Below are 20156 nucleotides of genomic sequence, written 5' to 3'. Positions count from 1 at the left end.
CTAAAAATAAAAGATGCATTTGGTGATGATGTTATTGTAGGCCTAGTAGACCTACATTCTGAGAAATTAAATGGTACCAGAAACGATCTACATAGCGCACCAGACCGCGATGTCTTCAAGGGTTGAATGAAGGGAGTTTGCAAAAATTTGTGTATTTTTCAAGTCAATAAACATTCTTAATTTTCGAATGTCTTTGTCAGGGAACATCTGACTTTTAAAAACCATAGGCCTTGTAGTCGCTCAGACAAGGAGTTATAAGATAAAGGCAATACCATTTGTGTCACATAATGCAGTTCAGTGACTTAGCAAGATACCATCAGAAGCCAACAATCATAAAGCACAAAAACCTGGCTAAAACTCGAGTCAAAACTGTTGCACAAAATGTCTTCGGAGATACAACTTCATGTGTTTGATCCGAGTAGGAAGAAGAACCGCTTCCTGATCGTTTGTTGGTGAACGTTGGTTTAATAGAATGGTAACAATTGCATGTCCGCTTAAAATTTCTCCTAAAAGAGGTAAACGTTTGTGGCAAAAGTCATCTTGCATTCAAGTAATAAACAGTTGGAAACGTTTTAAAATAAAGACCTATTTCTTTACAGTCAAGTCTTTGCAATCTTCCTAGTAGATATTTTACTTCACAACACAGGTTATAAGCACCCTAAATGCAGTTCAGCCACTGACCTAGCCTGCTAATTGTATGCTATCGGAATAGATAGTTATGGTTTGAATTCCATTATACTATCATTGAAAGACCACTTGGTTATAGCTCAATATATATATAGATCTAAATGCAAACACACTTACCTACTCCTAGCTATATTTCGCTGGAATTGCACCGGCAGAGAGCGTGTGCTGCAAGACTTCTCCAGTAATGAGTATAAACGATGGCTTTGATAGCCTTGTTTTCTGTCACGTATGACCCTTAGGAAAAAGTACTATAGGAATCTTATAGTATAAGACTACTATAGAAAAACTATATCAGTTATAGGATATTATAGAGTTATTAGTAGTACTTCTACAGTAGGTCCCAAAATACGTATTCCTATAAGATTACTATAATATTCCTATACTACTTTTTCATAAGGGGATTACTCATGTGGTTAGAAAAATGGGCAACACCAGTACCCCTGTTGTCTGTATGACCCTGTACCCAGGATTAGAACCAGTCTGCCTTAACATAATGTACTCCCTTCAAAATGCACTAAACATTCGACTATGGCCCTCTGTGAGACAGAAGATATGAAATGTAAGAAACCTTTAGCTTAAAAGGGACAAAAACTGATGAAACTCCTAAAACAAATATACAAAACAGGTCAATTTTCAATAAATAACTTTATTATATTTACATACAGCAGTGGTACTCAATCTCAAGTGTTCCACAAGTAGATGTGGTAAAATATAATAGAGGAGTTGTTTGCAATATTGAACCAACTTGTATGTAAATCCAAACAGTTCTGCAACACTGATGTAACCTATGCCAGTTTAAATCATATGAATCCTCTGACACCATAAGCAAGGTGCAAAGACAACAAGCAAGGTGGTTCAGTGAGAAGGCCTATTGTGTAATATACTGTTGAAGTAGGTCTACTGTTTTTTTTTTGCTAGGTGGTCCGTGAAACACTGACAAATAGTAATATTGCAGTCTATTAAAATAATGCAAACACAAAACAAGAACATCCAAACTATGCACAGAATTAACAATGTCCTCTTTTTTGCCAGACGATGCAGACATCTGGCCTACAGATCCTTTGTAAGATGGTGCTGGAATTATTTAGGGAAAAAAGGTCTGAGTTGTTGTTTCGGGCTTGTATTGTCCTGGGGATCCGAAGGGACAACACACAAAACACATTAGTTGGCTGTGATGATTCTATTACATTGCTCTTTGATTGCGCTGGGCCATAGGTGGAGCCATCAGGTGTTATTGTGGAGATGTCGCTTTCATCCTCCTCCTCCTCTTGATCAACCCGAGGTCTTCTAGTTGGCCTTGGATGAACAGGCTTGATGGCAGTAGAGGTAGCAGGCCCCCATGCCCATGGTGTATGCGGCGTTTGTATCAATACTCATACTTCTCATTAAGTATTCTGTTTGGGTACCTAAAGTAAATAAATGTGTATTACTGTCAAGTTACAAGATACTAATAGTACACAGGACATTCACCATCTCACACAAAATTGTACTGGCACAATGGAAACAAAAATATTTTAGTCACTGTGGTAAGGTGTATGATTTACTAAGTAGCACACCCACAAGAAGACATTCGGTAATATCAATTCTATCTGTTATGCAATTCATGGGTTTCATCAGGTCCATTTACACAGGTGTATTAATCAAGCACCATGCAGTCTACATTCATAATCGAGGTGCTTGATTTTATACACCTGTGGAAAGTGACCTGAAGAAATCCATGAATTGACTTTCCCAAACATTGACGAGCACATAAGAACCTGTATTAGCCTACTAGAAAAAGACTTCTAGAAACTAACTAGCACAACAATAAAAGTTAGATCACAAACCTTTGCTTCTAACGTGATGACCTAATGTAGGCTAGAAAGCTGTGTAGCCTGACATGAGGATGTGCTCTGGAAGACATACAAAACACTAAGTAAACAGCAAGTAATCAAACAAAACATCATTGTAGGCCTACAAAGATCAATGTAATAATGGCAAGAAGACATAAATTAGACTGAAGTGTAAATACCTGAGCTCTAGTGATAGCAACTTAACCTAATAGTGCACGGGTATTGTGTTTTTGTTTTTCCCTGTTTAGACTAGAACAATACCCGTACTTAGTTGAGCATAAGATATTGTTGCTAATATTATTATTTGTGGTTTAACACTTAGGTTAGAAGATTATAGGTTCAACAAGCTAAATCTCTGGGTAGTGTGGTCAGTTTCTTATGAGTGTAGTTACACCAGGCACGTAACTGAAGCATTCCATTCGGGTTATGTACTGCAACAATTAGCTTCCAATAGGCCTAATCAATGGAAGTAGCTACACCTGGCGTGTTAGTGGCCTGTAGGCTACTTTCGGGAAAATAGACCATTCCTCTAATGGATTTTACCAGAGCCCTTCCTATTAGACATTCTCTGATTTTACACGTCGCGAACAGAACACTTCAGTTATGTGCCTGGTGTAGCTTCCTGTAATATAGGCTAGCCTAAGCCTAGCTTGTACCCTTTTCATGCATGTTAACGTGAAGAATATGAACATGCTATTTTGTAACAGACGTTAGGTGGAAAAGTTTGTTTGTACTTACAGCCTGTGAGCTGGTGGTCGATCATCATGACGGTACAGAACCAGGTTTTCAGAACATCGATGCAAAACCACTTTCTAACTGTAGGCAGTGAGTGTGGTCGAAATGATTGGAACACAGAACTAATGTCGCACTACTTCGGTGGTGGTGTTCCAACGATAAATCCGAACCATTTCTTCCTCAACTCATGTTTCTAAGGCAAGACATGCAACATTGATGTGTTATTGCCACAAATAACACAGGCACGATTTTTTTTCCGCCATGTTAGCAACTTGCTGTTAACTCCTACTAGCTGCAGAGAGACAATCCCCTAGCCGCAAAATCTTCCAGTCTTCCTGTAGGCGGTCACAAGCCAAGGTGGGCGAGGCCATGAATAATCAGTTTCCCTTCGGCCTCATTGGGAAGGGCTCTTCCTGATTCGCTTGTTTTTCCGTGTATTTTCTTTCATTGGCTAATGCGGGCAATGGGGGTAGAAGATCATTTTCACGTACAGCATGCATATGCAACTTGGAGTGAGCTATAGTATTTCGAAAGTAACAAGTATTAAACGGTTTCTCAGTGAATGAGACCTTTAAACACTCAGGGCTGAAGACCCGACAAAGCCTTGCGTTAATTCTTCAGGTGGGAAGTGTCAGGAATTTTCATACGAGAGACGCTCTCATTGGTGGTTAGTATATGGAGTAGGGAATTGACAGCAACATATCCAATCACATTATGAGAGATGCTGAATTTAACATAAACTGCGATGTTTGATTTTAAATTAATGTAAATTTAGCCGGGACTGTAAGCTGGCACACGTGGGTGCTCGATGTTTTCAGTGGGTGCCCGAGAGACGGAGCACCTACGGTATCGGCGCCTATGACAAGCGTATCTCGCGGTTGCATCCATTACAAACAAACATGCAATGGGATTGGGGAGAGCACTAAATGCTCTTCTGAATAAGCACGAAGTCAAGCCTTTAAATGAAAAACACTCTTTAATAATCAAAAAAATAAACGCTAATGAAGTAAACTTGTGACCATCAAAAATCTTTTATCGCCTGTAACTCCGTGATAATACCCTGGGTGTTCCCATGCTGCCTTGCTCGGAGGTTAATAGGCTCTGTATTTTGTCCAAATGATGTCTGTCTATCATCGTTGCACTCGGAGAAAACCAGAATGTTTAATTTGTCCTGCGTTTCTTCTACGGCTGCAAACAGGATTCACTCGCTGTTAACCAAATATTTCTTTATTAGGACAGGGCAGGCATATTTCTGGTTTTTAAATTATTTCTAAACCAGTCTGCTAAAGTCTGTATAGTGAAGTCTGTGTAGGGTTTTCCAGCTCCATTTCTTTTTACGAGACACCCTGCTCACTTAAGACCTCTGCCGGTTGTTGCAGCGTCACTGAAAAAATACAAATTAAAGTCGCGTGATCCCGCGCACGGACCGCGAGGGAAGCTGGCCAAGTCGAAGCACTGCCCACTGTAGATCTTGTGGCTGAATCGCCGATGCTATTTGTGACTTGCTCGTCCCTCTAGGTGCTGCCAACGTCTGAGGAACAAATGTAGCAGCATCAACTCTCAGCTTCATTGACTGTGTTTGTGCTTCACTGAAGTAATAATTCATGTTGTCAGATTGTCTTGCGCTGCCTTTAGAACCGGTAATGCTTGCTGCCCTTAGCACACTCACTTTAGCCATGTGTGCAGCGATTTCCTCATCCATCTTGAGTCTCTCTTTTCTTTTTCTTATCTTTTCCTCTTCCTCCTCCAGCGCATGTTTGTCCTTCAGAAGTTCTTGTCGTGCCATCAGTACTTCCAGGTCAGCTTCAGCTTTTATGCGAGCAGAAGTAGTGCTTGATATAGATGACCTTTGAGAGCTTCTGGCCGTGGCCCTGCTTCCCACGTTGGATATGCTGTCAGATGGATTCACACAATCCTGTGGATCTCCCTGCATTGTAACAGGGTTGCATTTACTGGCGCATCCTGTTGGTCTCCCTGCATGGAAACTGCCTTTGCTGGTGCTTGTGAGGCATGCATATCAAAAGTCAGGCACATGTTTATTTGAGCCAACAAAGTCATTTTCATCCAAGTTCACAGTAGTTTCACTCAGCCATTGGGTAACATTATCCTTGAAAACATTGGTGTAACTCTCAATACTTGAGAACCATTCATTTTGTAGAATTTGTTCACTTTCGGGTAGCAAAGGGATTAATGACTTATGTAGCTCAATGGCGGTGTTGTGGAGTTGAATAAGGGTTTGTATTTGTTGTTGCACCTGATGTACATTTTCATTTCTTTTCATAAGTTCTTTCATAGCAGGAATTAGCGCTTTGATTTTATCTACGAGCACCTTTCAGTCCTTTTTAAGTTTTTAAATTTTTATTGCCAAAGCCTTTGTAGTTAGTTTGACTTCTCGTTTTTCCATTGTTTCAGAAACATTATTCACGTCACTATCATGTGTTTCACTCATTGTGCCTTAAAGTTCAACAGTTCAAGTTTTCACAGTGCACCAACAAGTCAAAAGCATTCAATTAAATTCACGTTTCCAAGTGGGATTTAACATCCAGTTCTTCACTCTTAAGCCAAACAGTTCAACAGTCAATGCAGGCGAACGTGTCTCGGAAAGATGGTGATCCCCAATGGACGCTTGCAAACTATCAAAAACTGAAAACACAGCATGAATGAGAGTGCGGGTTTTGCAGGCCTACCGTGGCTGTTCGCGTTGGAATGAATCCTTGGCTCGGTAAAGATCTCTGTCACAATGTATTTGTAATCCAACTTTCTTCTTCGGATCCGTAACCTCGTAATCCGACAGGAATCTGTGGTAAAGACTGCGCACTTGTTATATGCAACTTATTTTTTTTTGTTGGCAAATGTGGTGACTACAAACAGGTAGTCACGAGAGGCTAAGTACGGGAGATAACTGTGCAGACTTGTTCCAAACAGACGCAGATTCCTCAGTGACGTTGATTCCCTTTATTGTCCAAACATCAAGATAAAAAACATCCAAGTAGCCAGGCTGGCAAGGCGAGACATAATGTGCAAAGATGCAATAAAGTGCGTTGTTTCTATTCTAGGATACGGTCAACAAAAAGTATCCTCTCCCGACTCACCCCCTATCCATACAGCCATACCTATGCCCAGGTGCATATACTCATTCATTCACTACTACACCCCTGCCCATGTGACTTTGAAGCTAATTACATGTCAAAATAAAAGTACCAATACAACACGAACACACAGGGAGTGACATACGGCCGCTACAACAGGTTTAAATTTTCTAAAAGAATATTTTGAAGATTTTCAAAAGTTATTAACACATCTTTGTTAAATGTAGCTTTGGCTATCTAACCATGTTTTGGTTCAACCTCCCAGTTGTACATTTTTTAAATAAATTACATGTTTGCTGGACTCGCACTCAATTTTTGTCAACACCATCAGACACATAGAAATGTCTATAAAATGTTTTTTTTTTTAATAACTTCCCACAAATAGGTTTTGAAATTAATTATATCACATTTTTAAAGTCAGAAAAGTCAGTGTTTAATGCATACAGTTTTGGTTGAACAGGTTTTAAAGTTGATATTTAGAAGCATAAAAATTACACATGAACTTTGGAAATGTATTGGTTTAATGGACAAATATCCTTGGGAGGGAACAGATCAGCTATTCTTTAAAAAGAAAAAACAATGTAAAGTCCATCTGACAGAGTTGACAATATCAACGGAGGGACATTTTACATTCAAAATGACTATTGAACCCTCACAAATACCAAGAATAGGTAACATCACCATCACCATCCATTCATTACCTTGGCAGATATACAGCGCCTATAAAAAGTATTCACCCCCCTGGATATTTCCCCATTTACTGCTTTTATAAATGAAATCTTGGTCAATTTCATTTGTCCCTTTTTATAATAATTTACAAAAAAACTCTCTTTAATGTCAAAATGAAAGCAGATTTAAACAAATGTACAAAACACTGATCTGTGTTGACACAAATTATGATGGAGTTGACACAAATTCTGATGGTGTTGACACAAATTATGATGGTGCAACATCTGACAGAGTTGACAAAATGCTATATTTTCCTCTTATATCACATGTATTTTATACAAGAATCAGTTTTTAGCATATCGGTTGCCTGTGACTTCCATAGTCTTCTTAAAATTAAGCCTTAATTACAGAACATGTTTCACAAATGTTGTATTTTGCTCATTTCGGTGTTGACACATTATGGTTGTGACATGCCAGGTGTAATACACGAGATATGAAAAACTTACCAGAACTAGAAAGATATCATGACATGAGGAAGAACTAGGAAGTGCTAAAGGTGCTCTGTGTTTTAGCTGCCCACAATTATTCCTGATTCTTTTCATTATAAAAAAAAGTCTGACGGTGTTGACCAAAACTCCGGACAAAAGTTCAACTGACACAAACGTTTGATACTGATGAAATTATTTACTTATATATATACATTATAATCATTATGATACATTTTGCATTACTTTTAGATATTTTTATGGTATGTTGAAATGAGAAAATCTGCTTCCGGACATGGTGTTTTCCAGGCACTGACTACATTCTATCATTTAGAACAAAAACTATTTATGAGGCAACATGAAATCATGCCTTGCTGTGCAACCCTTGTCCTGATTAAGATTTTGAGTAGTTTTTCAAATTAATATTGTTCATATTTTTTACCCCCAAACCTTGTTTTATCTGGCGGACATGTTTTGTCCCTAATCTCAAGAATCACTGAACGGACGATGAAGTACCCTAATGGTAAGTGTGAACGTATATTAGCATGTTGACCACAAGACTCAATGACATTAGGGGGCGCTATGGAGTTTTCATCCATGGAAACCACCTTAAAGGTGCCCTGCCACACAAAACCGTTTTTACTTGTATTTTTTTTTTATATGTTAGGTCCATATGTGTTTGTGCTATGTCGTGAATGTGAAAATGAACAGCTACCTCCTCTGTCAGCTCTAGCCACTGAAAGGAAATAAGCGTAGAAATTAGGCCAATTCAAAAGCTCTTCAGTTTGACGTGGAATTAATTGAGCTCATTACTATTCATCGCCCGCCCAGTTGAGACCGTGCCCACAAAATTTGTTTAGCTCTGTGACAGTTTTCGTAGGCATATGCAAGGATGGCTGAATGTCAACGGGCTTGTGCGCTATGCACGAATAGAACTTCAACAATGCATTTTGCTAATGAACGGTTTTAAAGGATCAAATGGCTTCAGTTTATTTTTTGGAACAATGCTACAGGCTTTGCAAAAAGGTTGCTGTTTAAGCCTGGAGCAGTAGGCTACCATCGCAGCAGTCTACGACCAGTGCCCGTAAGTAAAACGTTATTGTCAACTCAAGGAAGTGCTAAGATATACAGGTTTAATGCACTCGCTAGCCTAGCAGGTTTAATGCCCATTTGGACAATGCTAGCACTCGCTAGCCAAACTAAGTTCATGCCATGAAGCTAAAATTAGTTGACAACAGCTACCATCGCGGCAGTCTACAACCAGTGCCCAGTCCATAAGTAAAACGTTATTGTCAACTCAAGGAAGTATACAGGTTTAATGCACTCGCTAGCCTAGCAGGTTTTATTTATGCCCATTTGGACAATGCTAGTGTGGGTACCTGATCTGCACGGGTTACCAGATCTGCATGATTACGTCACAAAGTAAATAAAATACATTCTGATTGGTCTATTAGCCATTGCACTTCCAGAATTTCATTGGTCAGAATGTTGTTTGCTGTTCGATAATTCGCCTGAGTTTATTGTTTTCTGTTGAAGGACCAGGACCAGAACGTACAGGAAGGAACGCAAGTGTCTTTGAAATATTGAACTAGTAGCCGGCAAGCCGCCCAACCACTGATAGGCCTACCTACCGTTTTTGTAATATAAACAAATAAAACATTAGTTGCAGTATTAAATTGCAAACTTCTAGCCTGTCAAACCTTGAAATACAGAACTACCAGCTAGCCACCAAACATCGATGTACTGTCTTACTTATAGGAACGTATTTCCAACCTTAGTGTAGACTATGTCACTTAATAGCTAGCCATCAAACATCGATGTATGTATGTATTTCCAACCTCTTACATGTGTCACTTAATATTCATTTCTATACAAACCAAGACGGCGGATTCCTAAAGAAACACAAGCACCCACACGTGTATCTAAATTAGCTATGTACCAAAAAAATACATGTTACCGTGACTCAAAGAGCTGTAAACAGTGTTGAAGGCTGCGTGTAGAAATCCGCTTGGAGCTCCAGTGGAAATTTGAATTGCGAACTTCTAGCCTGTCAAACCTTGAAATACAGAACTACCCAGCTAGTATATAGTTAATATATACGGCTCTTCTATTTCTTATCCTGCACTGCCACCTAATTATATATATATATATATTTATTATCGCTTACAGCCCGACAACATTCGTCAGTAAATCTTTATGGGCACAACCCTCCTACCTGACATGAGGTTAAAACGAGACCCTCGATATATCGGACATTACAATTTCTGTAATATGATTTACATGCAAACTACCGGAAACATTGACGTCCCAACCCTTGACAAAACCAAATCAGACTAAAGAAATTGACGAGCTATACATGTGTGAATAAAATGGGCAGCAAATTAAATTCATTTCTGTGAATTTTACTTTAAGTCCCTTTAGTTTAAATCAATGTTTTCTTAAGTTTAAACACGCCACTGTTGTAATATGATGTCTAGGCTACTTTTGCTCCTAATTAAATATACATTTCTAAAATACATAATTTCTAATATCAGCTGATTACACACATAAACAGTAAAATGAAGCTTGTCCATACATTTGGAAATCCATTACCACAAATGACCACAAAAAACAAAACAATTCCAGAGAAAACAGCGAACATGTTTATTAGTGTCTAAAGTGTTGCACAATGTGTGTTGCATCTTGTAAAGATATTCATGAGAAATCAAGTTTCAGTCGGTGCCAGTCCAAAGGTATATCACTGTCTCACTGTCCATTGAGGCCTGTCAACCTGTGAAAATAAAACCAACAATCAGTGTTTTAAACCGGTTTTAAAAACTGTGGAAGAACTTTAGCTTAAAGGTCTATAAATACCGAGAGTCTGAAATAAGGTTTTTGTCTCTTTAGTAGTTTATTAATCTCTGTGCAAAGAGGTCTCATAACAGTGTTTCCTCTACGTTTATTTCAGCATGGCGGCCCACCACGGTTTAATTAATACCGCCATGGTATCAGAATCAGGGCAGACGCACAATGTAGCTGCAGTTGCTTTTTAAACTAGATGTACCGCATAGCGGTACAAAATATGACCGCCGCTCAGTCCTGTACATCCGTTCCGCGAAAATAAATCACACTAATCAATTTGTATCCATCTTTTACTCCATCCCCCACTCTTGAAACTTTTGTGTATGCTTGTTTGGCGTGCCTGTGTGTGTTTGCGGCTGCACAGAAAGTAGCCTACTGGCGCTGCAAAGGTGAATAGATTGTAGAAAAGCCAAAAAAGTTGTAGTATTGTTATAAAACCTTTAAAATCTCTAAACAATCACAAGAAGGGCAGTTCATCACAGTTCATCCATTGCAACTGGATTGATGAAAGGTCACTTACACCTGTAGGCTACATTGTATTTGGGAAAAGCAGAAGGTATCAGCATAATGTTATATTTTTATTTATTTATTTATTAATAAACAAAAACATCTCTGTCAGTTCCATGCAGTTTTCAACAGCTATCAAAAACAAAGGTCATTTTTGGATGGATGGATTTTTTGTGAATGTTTCTTCTTCTACATAAGATTTTAGTCATCTTTAGTTCATGTGATACTTTATTGTCAATGCACAAATTAAGTAAGCTTACCAGTAGTCTGAAACGAAATGCAGTTTTACATCTAACCAGTGGTACCTAGGCCTTATTGATATTATAAGATTAACATACCTGCAGTAAAAACCAAGCAGTTTAAGAAGTTTTCACAGAGATGAATACCTCGGTATCTTTAGTTCTGAGAGCCTCTCTTTGCTCTTTTTACTAGAGATGCTCCGATCAGCATTTTTGGGGACGATCACCGAAATCATGATCTGCCGATTGCCGATCACAGAATGGCAGGGGAATGGGAATCTTTTATCTTTTATCTATAATCTATAAGAATTTGCACCAATTGTACCAATGATTGCACCATTACTAGTAGCTAAACATATTTAGTAATTTGAATACTTCATATTGATTTTTAAACTATTACACTTAGGCATATTGTTAATGTGGTGTATAGGTCTAATTGAGTGCACATTGGTGATGTGTAGGTGTAATTGACTGCCTGTCACTTTAAGAAATACGTGAGAGTAATTATCAGTCTCACGGTTTTAGGCTAGTGAATACAAGTTGCGTAGTGCCAAATGTAATGTAATAGTGCATAAGGATGCAATGTGGATGCAATTCATTGTTTTCTATGTCATTAGATAACAAATCGAAGAAAATCTTTCTGGGATCATAGGAGATAAGTGTCTTGCAATGTTCATTAATGATTTTAGTGAGCACTAGGGCCTACTGACAGACGTAACATGAGCTAGCGTGGTAGTTAGCAAGGAGCTCTCTCCAGATGTATACGTTTGCCATGGTTGCGTAGTAGATTTGCGTAAGCGCAAAGTGGTTCACTGTGTGTGTGTGTCTGCGTGGGGCTATGTTCAATTCAACTCGGTAGCTTATCCGTCTGGTCAATAGCCTCGCATTTACGCCACTTCAATCGGAGCATCACTACTTTTTACATCAATTATGGTGCCAGTTAACCTCCATACTCCATGGGAACATGAAAGTAAGACTTGTATAGTTGAAATCCCACTCACCACATCAAGGTGCAGGCCATGAGTGGGGTGTTAGTAGGACAAGACACCTGTCTCTGCCGGGAGTAATGCGGAGTGAATGCTGAAGGTGGTCTTTTCCGTTGAGGCCTGACGGACAACAAAGAACAACAAAAGACAAACAAAGTTAGGACAATCATTGACAAGGACATACAAACTTCACAAGGACATACATAGAAAAGCATGACCACTGCTGTGTATACATACATCGAACTAGAACAGGAAGTTTTCATGTGTTATGTTTATGATTAAAATGTATTCGCTGACGCTTTTAGTCCTTGGTTAAAACATAATTCTCATAAATCTCTGTTTCAGTTGGTTTCACCTAGCTCGAGTTACCAAGTAGCCACAGCGCTACAGTCTTGGGGCATGAACATGGGCAGTAAGTGTAACGGCTGTAGCTGCCTGGTAAAGAGGTCTATGTGAAAATCGCAGGAATTTCCCTTTACTATTTTGGAAAATCATAGAGTGTTAATAATAGGGAAAAAATAAAAACAATATGCAGGTTACAAGACAGCCACAGCACTACAGTCTTGAGGGCATGGACATGGGGGCTCATGAGCATGCCCCCAAGAGTGTGGTGCTGTGGCTGCCTGGTACAGAGGTCTATGCGAAAATCGAGTGGACAATGGAGAAAACGCTTAGCTTACTCCGTTTATGACAGAAATTAACTTTGGTGCCAACATGTTGTAGAAACACAACCCACAACACTGCCTTTATTTGGTGCAAATCTCCTTTACTTTCGTTGGTTAGGCTATAGTCCGCTATTCACTAGGCTCACCGCAAGTGCATACACAATGTTTTTGGCCAAGTTTTGCTTTAATCCAATTTACCTTCGTTTCAACTAGTCGTTGCTTTTTTTCCCTGCGTTGAATTGCGATTGAGTGTGCATCTAATGTAACAGTGGTGTCTCTGCGGAAACATCCACTCCATGTTTCATTTTTGCTATTGTTGCGAGCGAACTAGTAGGCTACGATATGGGAAATGCTTTCAATACGATCTGTATTTCCTCTCCCGATACACGTAAAAAAAACAACAACGATTTCATAGGTCTACAACTGTAAGGTTGACTCAATCGAGTGATGGCCACAGGAAAACCCATTCATAAGTCGTAATAGCTCGTCGCTTTACGCGCAAATGGTTGACCACAAACCAGAGGCTACTAATGAACCATGGCGCTTATATAGTTATAAACTGAGGAAAAGGTTAATAAACACACATGTATTAACTCTACCGATACACGTAAAAAAACAACGGTTCCATAGGTCTACAACTGTAAGATTGACTCTGACCGAGAGTTGGAAAACCCATTCACAAATTAGACTGTTAGCTAGCCACTGTTAGACTTAGGGCCAATCTCAATTCTCTATTTTACCCCTTCCCCTTCCCCCTTCCCCTTAGTTTTGCGCGTGCACGTGAGACGAAGGGCTATCTCAATTCTCATTTCGATCGAGGGGTAGGGATAAGGGCAAGGGGTAGATACCCTTAAAACCAAGTAAGATCGGGCTTACTTGAAACCGAGGGGTAAGAGAAATACCCAACATACACCGCTCACACGGAAAAATAAGCACACCGAGATTCATTGACATGAAATGTTGGCATTAATAAGGATTATAAAATTAAAATGGTAATTGTTTTATGTTGCATTCAATCTTGTGACCATATTGAAGGTCCTGTTCTTCACGAGGAAGTTTTCAAAAAATCGCTGTTTTGTGAATGTTAACAGCACATCATTATTTACGCTGAATGTCTCGTGATTTTACATATTTCCATGTCTACCCCGCGAATTGGCAGCATACCATGTCAAATGTCCAACAGCAGCTAAATTAGCTGAACTTTTTACCGCTTCGTCTGATAGGAATGCTGCATAGGCCTACTGCTGCCGACTCCTGATAGGCAGGTAGCGATTGCTTCTGATGTCAAGTAACGACCATTTGGATATTATTGTAAAATATCAAAGGAGTTGTGGGATGTTTACATAGCAAACTGCATGTTTATTTTGTCCCCATCCCTGTTTCATTCACCCGGACCAAGGTAGGCTCTTGAGCGAACATAGGCACTTTCAGCTGTTGTTGAAAGAATTCCTGAACGGTTTTATTCCGAGCTGAAAATGCAATTATAGCCTATTTGACAGAAGACAGGTTGCTAGTGACAAAATATTAGCTTTCAGTGTGGTACGATCTCTGTAAATTACGTTAATTCAAGTGTTTCAATCATCCAGCTCTCCCTAATGGTTGGATAGTGGTATCTCATTTCCAAGGGGAATATTCTTCACCCCTATGTCTTGCCACTCGGTTTCGAGGGACAAGGGCTAGGGATAAGATGAAGGGATAGGGGAAGGGGAAGGGGTAAAACAGAGAATTGAGATTGGCCCTAGACTTACATTTCTTCTCACGAAATAACTATGCTAGGGTAACATTGGCTGCTAAGACCAAAGGACTGATTAACGTTGTTTTCATGAGAGGAGGTGATAGTTGTGTAACTTCAAAAATGTTATTAAGCAATTGTTATGGTAAATTCAAGTAATTCATGTACTTACCTTGATCGGTGGAGAGTTGTTGTTAGCTGGAGGGTGGTGATCTGCTGTTTCCCACGACAAGGTGATATCCAAGAGTCGTTTTTCAGAAAATATAGCTTTTGGCTGAGGATTGCTTTTGACAATGGAAGTGCTACTCTGAGAGTGGCAGGAAGAATACACTTCTGCTGCAGTTATACTTATATGATGTTTCCACTAGCATATGAGCTAGTTTACGGTTGATTTCACTACTGTCAAACAGCAATACAGTAGCATTAGCTAAATAACTTGCAAATATGAGCTAGTTTACAGTTGATTTCACTACTGTCAAACAGCAATACAATAGCATTAGCTAAATAACTCGCAAATATGAGCTAGTTTACAGTTGATTTCACTACTGTCAAACAGCAATACAATAGCGTTACACTTAAGAAACATAAAAATAGATCAAAGTATAACCTAAAGTTAGCTTATTTTCCCGCGATTACAGCAGGATTAATCAGACAGCGTTCAGAGCCCAGTCGTAGGTGACGTCACACAAACCAGCCAATCACACCACTGTTGCTGTGAAAGGGTCCACTTTAAATATTAAAACTTTTACCTCAGGCATCGCTTGAGCAGCTACGCTTCAAACCCAGCCGAATCAAAGAGTAGTTACAAAGATTCTATAGTTAACTAAGATGAATCATAAGACGATTCACCAATGGAACGAAATGGCACTAGTTCCGGACTCCTAAATAGGCGTGTCAAAACATAAACTTTTCTCTGAATAAGCAATAATAACATATACATATAATTTTGTATACTATTTTACAGTCATTGTTTGTGTGTGATGCCAATGAAACACTCTTTCGGATACGGAATGAATAATTTCATTTTGCCCCGTTAACCGAGCTAGCTAGCTAGCTAGGGGAATGTTCGCTAGCTAGCTAGCAGCTAAGAACTTTGGTTAAACTTATATATTGTTGCAAACAAACCTGAAATAACATATGTTCAGCAACTTTGTGGTAGTCTACTAGTTCTAGCAAAAAATATGTTAGGTTAGTTTATCAACCATCTCTGAGTCTAGAGCCTCTGAGAGCAGGTGGCTGTGCACCAGAGCTTTGAGGAGACAGTGACAGATCACGAACAAAGCTATTTTTGTCTTTATTTGTTTAGTTGGAAAATACAATTTCAATGTCGGAATGTTAGGGAGACATATGGCTTCTAGAAAATGGGTTCAAAACATACATCGCTGAATGTAGGGCTAAGAGATTAGTCATATTCCGTGAAAATGTTCATTTCTCCCATAGGAATACATAGACACTGGACCTCCCGCTAGACTCCTAAATGGGCGTGACAGCTTCGAACCCCACGTCACAACGTGCCAGAATTTACCCTCTTATGAATCGTCTCGCTTTATCAACCGTCTCTGGTAGTTACTTCTATACTCTTTGGCCGAATTCTACTCTCGACTTTGGACGAATGAGGTGGCGACACATCATCTATTATGACGTAATCATGCAGATCTGGTAACCCGTGCAGATCAGGTACCCACACTAGCACTCGCTAGCCAAGCTAAGTTCATGCCATGAAGCTAAAATTAGTTGATAATGGCTGTCATGTTATGGACAAAACCTACTAGCTGTTAGCCAATCAGAGTCAAGCAGCTTAGCTCATTGAATATTACTGAGAACTGGCGCAAATCGAGTCTTCCTGCAGGCTTTCAATACCACGCTAGAATGGCTTGAAACAAGGTAACCAAGGCATGTTTTCCGCAAAAAAAGTTTGAACCATGGTAGAACTTCTGACATTACCACAAAGTAATGAAATACGTGTGGCAGGGCATCTTTAAAAAAGAGGCAACATATTTAAACTAGAAAAGCATTTCCTGAAGGAAATACAGTGCATGAAAATGCAAAAATATGATGTAAAATATCATACAGAGTAAAAACAAACTATATTGGTTGCTAGGTAGATGAGGTTTAATATAGTTGGAATGACTGAACAGTTAAATAGGTGGATAGTTTATATAGTTAAATGATTTGCTTGGTAGATAAGGTTTAATATAGTTGGAATAATTGAACGGTTAAATAGGTGGATCATTTAAATGGTTAAATTATTTAGGTAGATAATTGACGATAACTGACAGTTGGAATGGCTCTAATGTTTGCTAGCAGTTATGCTAACTATGTTATCAAAGATAATAATGTTAACCAAGTTACTTAACTTAGTTAACTTAGCTAATGTTTTCATTTTTAGTAGTTATGCTAACTATGTTAACCATGTTACTTAGCTAACTTAGCTAATCATTTTTAGCAGTTATGTTAACTATGCTAACTAGCATGCTAACTATGCTAACCATGTTACTTAGCTAACTTAGCTAATCATTTTTAGCAACTTTGCTAAAAAATGCTAACAATGTTAGCAATGATAACTATGCTAACTAGCTACAGTGGGTAAGAGTCATAGTTGATGACAAGTAACAGTTACAATGGCTGAACAGTTAAAAAGTTCAGTAGTTTAAAGGGTTAACCCTTTAGGCGCCAGAGGTTTTTTTCCGAAACGATCAATTTTGACATCTTCATTTCAAAAGGCTATATCTTAAAAGTGATAAGAGATAGAGACTTTCTGTAAATTAGAGAAATATTAAGGATGACCCAAAGTTTATGTAGAGATTAAATGTTTATATCTAATTTGCATATTATGACGTCATATGGTGGCGGCCATCTTGGATTATAGAATTTTCATGAAAAGTCGCATGTTTGAAATGATAAAATGCACCACTTCTTTCCCCAAAATGTCCCTCACCTTCTGTATGCTATATTGCACAATACTGAATGCTCAGGTAAATAGTAAGTAGTGAACAAACTGTGTAAATCATTACTAATAAATGGCCGAAACAAACCAAATGCATATAGCGGTAGACTGGCCTTTTGCTGTAGAGATTTTCCATTTACTACATACAGTAGGCACTCTGATTCCATGTATGGGGCACATATATATTATTCAGATGACACACAAACACAAAGTAGACAAGACCTGTTTAGTTCAAAAGCTCATTTGCCACGGCAAGGCACAGATCAGGAGTGAGATGACGAGACAAGACAAGAGACAATGTTAGTATTTTTTTTTTTCTTTTTGTTGTTTTGTTGATGTTTTTTTTTCTTAGCTGACAAAGACACACACATCACAAGGACATGAACACACAAAAAGGAACACATAGTGTATGTCCTAAATGATCAGGGAAATAGATAGCAAATCAACAGTGTAAATCATTACTAATAAATGGCTGACATTTTTTTTTTTTATGTAGCAGGCCTTTTGCTGTAGAGATAATGACTCCCTATCCCTATCCATACAGGGCCGGCATTCCCATCATCTTGTGATAGACTATGCATGACCTAATGTGTGTGTGTGTGTGTGTGTGTGTGGGAGAGGGAGAGGGAGAGAGCGTGTCACCACCTCCACCATGCGAGCAGCATGGCCAGATCTGCCTCAAGGCTACCGAAAGTGGAGAGAATTTATGCAGCTTCGGACTAGGCCTACTGTCATTCTCATTGCGACTCCCCACACTGCCACTACGTTTCCCCCTAACTCTCCTATGAGCACTTCGACCTCGTCTAACATACCCAGTCGCATTAGACAAAGGCTCCACCACGTTACTGTCGCCGCGATTGTGGAGAGGCAAAAGACAGAAGCTAGCGCTATTAGGCTACCTCCAGCCTTGTTCGCCACACCACTAACACCCTGCTAACTTCCCGATGAACTCTCCGAACCCGTGAAACATTATTCCCACCAGTGACATTGGGCAAACGATTCAACGTTTGTGCTTGGTGTAAGCTAAACTATGGAGTAAACTCTCACTTTGTCCAGCTGCATCATTGAAGGCAGGGACGCATCTGAAGCCTCACTAAACGAATCACCGTCATTTCCTGAAGGCAGATATTCCCCTTCAGAATCAGGGTCCGCGAATAGAAGACCCAACACTTCATTTCAGGTAAACTTTTTTGATGCCATTAGACGATAATCTAATGCAAATACTCGCTAACGTTGACAATATCGCTCTGACTAAGTGGCTCACAAGCACACTAGCTCCGGTATTGCACGCACTGATTCAATGCGCTGTAGCTCAAAAGTTTTGTTTAAACCATGACCTTTTTCGGACTCGGGGATGACGTATGACATGTCTGCCACCTAGTGGAGTGGATGTCGAACGAAATATGACACCCTATTTGACTAAATCGGCCGTTTTATTCAGTACCGCATCTTGTCGAGTAAACTCGACAGTGGCGCCTAGAGAGTTAACATGCTAACTATGCTAACCATGTGACTCAGCTAACTTAGCTAATCATTTTTAGCAGTTTTGCTAAAATGCTAACTATGTTAACTATGCTAATGATGCTAACTAGCTAGTGAGGACTTTTATTTTGAAACAGTTGAAGGCAGACGATACAGTTGATGGGAGTCATAGTTGACAAACAGTTACAGTAACAGTTGAACAGTTGATAACAGTTGAACAGTTAAAAAGTTGGATAGTTTAAAGGGACTTTTATTTTGAAACAGTTGTGGGCACAGGAAGCAGTTGAACAGGATCTGTAGTCTTAATACAGCCATATTGTATGCTTAAAGACTGAGACAGCCTGAGACAGTGGCTGCAGGTGGCCTGAACACCTGGCATAAGATTCTAATTACAGTGCATGAAAATGCACTGTACTGTTCTTCCTAGGCTTCTTATTACAGTGCATGGAAATGCACTGTACTGTTCTTCCTAGGCTTCTTCTTATTACAGTGCATGAAAATGCACTGTACTGTTATTCCAAGGCTTTTTACAGTGCATGAAAATGCACTGTACTGTTCTTCCTAGGCTTCTTATTACAGTGCATGAAAATGCACTGTACTGTTCTTCCTAGGCTTCTTATTAGAGTGCATGAAAATGCACTCTATTGTTATCCGAATTATTCTTAATATTATTATAGTGCATGAAAATGCACTATACTGTTCTTCCAAAATGTCTTATTACAGTGCATGAAAATGCACTGTACTGTTCTTCCTAGGCTTCTTCTTATTACAGTGCATGAAAATGCACTGTACTGTTCTTCCTAGGCTTCTTCTTATTCTTCTTCTAACGCATTTAATGCAGCTTCAACCGTTTAAGGTAGAAACTTCATTCAAACTATGTTACGTAGGTCTTACTTGGGACATGGGTGCTATGTATTTTTCAGCTTTGTAACTTTTATACTTTTTAAACTATTAATTAAAAACTAGTCAAAATTTCCCCATAGACTTAACATGGGCTGATGACATCACAATAGAGCCGTTAAGCAATTAGAATCCTATGGCAGGTGTTCGGGCCACCTGGACCAACTGCCAGTCTCAGGCTTTAAGCATACAAACTGGCCCTATTAAGACTACACATCCTGTTCAACTGCTTCCTCTGCCAAAAACTGTTTCAAAATAAAAGTCCTCACTACAATATTTCACTGTTAAACAATTTAACCCTTTAAACTACTGAACTTTTTAACTGTTCAGCCATTGTAACTGTTACTTGTCATCAACTAT

The 20156-nt window shown here is 39.1% G+C and overlaps 1 protein-coding gene and 1 long non-coding RNA gene across 7 annotated transcripts in view; one reads left to right on the top strand and one right to left on the bottom strand.

Annotated features, from left to right (window-relative positions):
* dab2 (DAB adaptor protein 2) overlaps positions 1-20156 on the top strand; it is a 219467-nt gene that overhangs the window by 61743 nt on the left and 137568 nt on the right. The window lies entirely within an intron of this gene.
* LOC125291809 lies at positions 10145-15099 on the bottom strand. The gene is made up of 3 exons (XR_007193072.1): positions 14640-15099; positions 12086-12190; positions 10145-10267 (listed from the first exon to the last, which is right to left on the bottom strand). It is a non-coding gene; the product is annotated as an uncharacterized LOC125291809 (long non-coding RNA).

This window comes from Alosa alosa, chromosome 3 (genome assembly GCF_017589495.1).
Source record: "Alosa alosa isolate M-15738 ecotype Scorff River chromosome 3, AALO_Geno_1.1, whole genome shotgun sequence".
Classification (NCBI taxonomy): domain Eukaryota; kingdom Metazoa; phylum Chordata; class Actinopteri; order Clupeiformes; family Clupeidae; genus Alosa; species Alosa alosa.
This window is presented reverse-complemented; position numbering and strand designations above follow the sequence as displayed.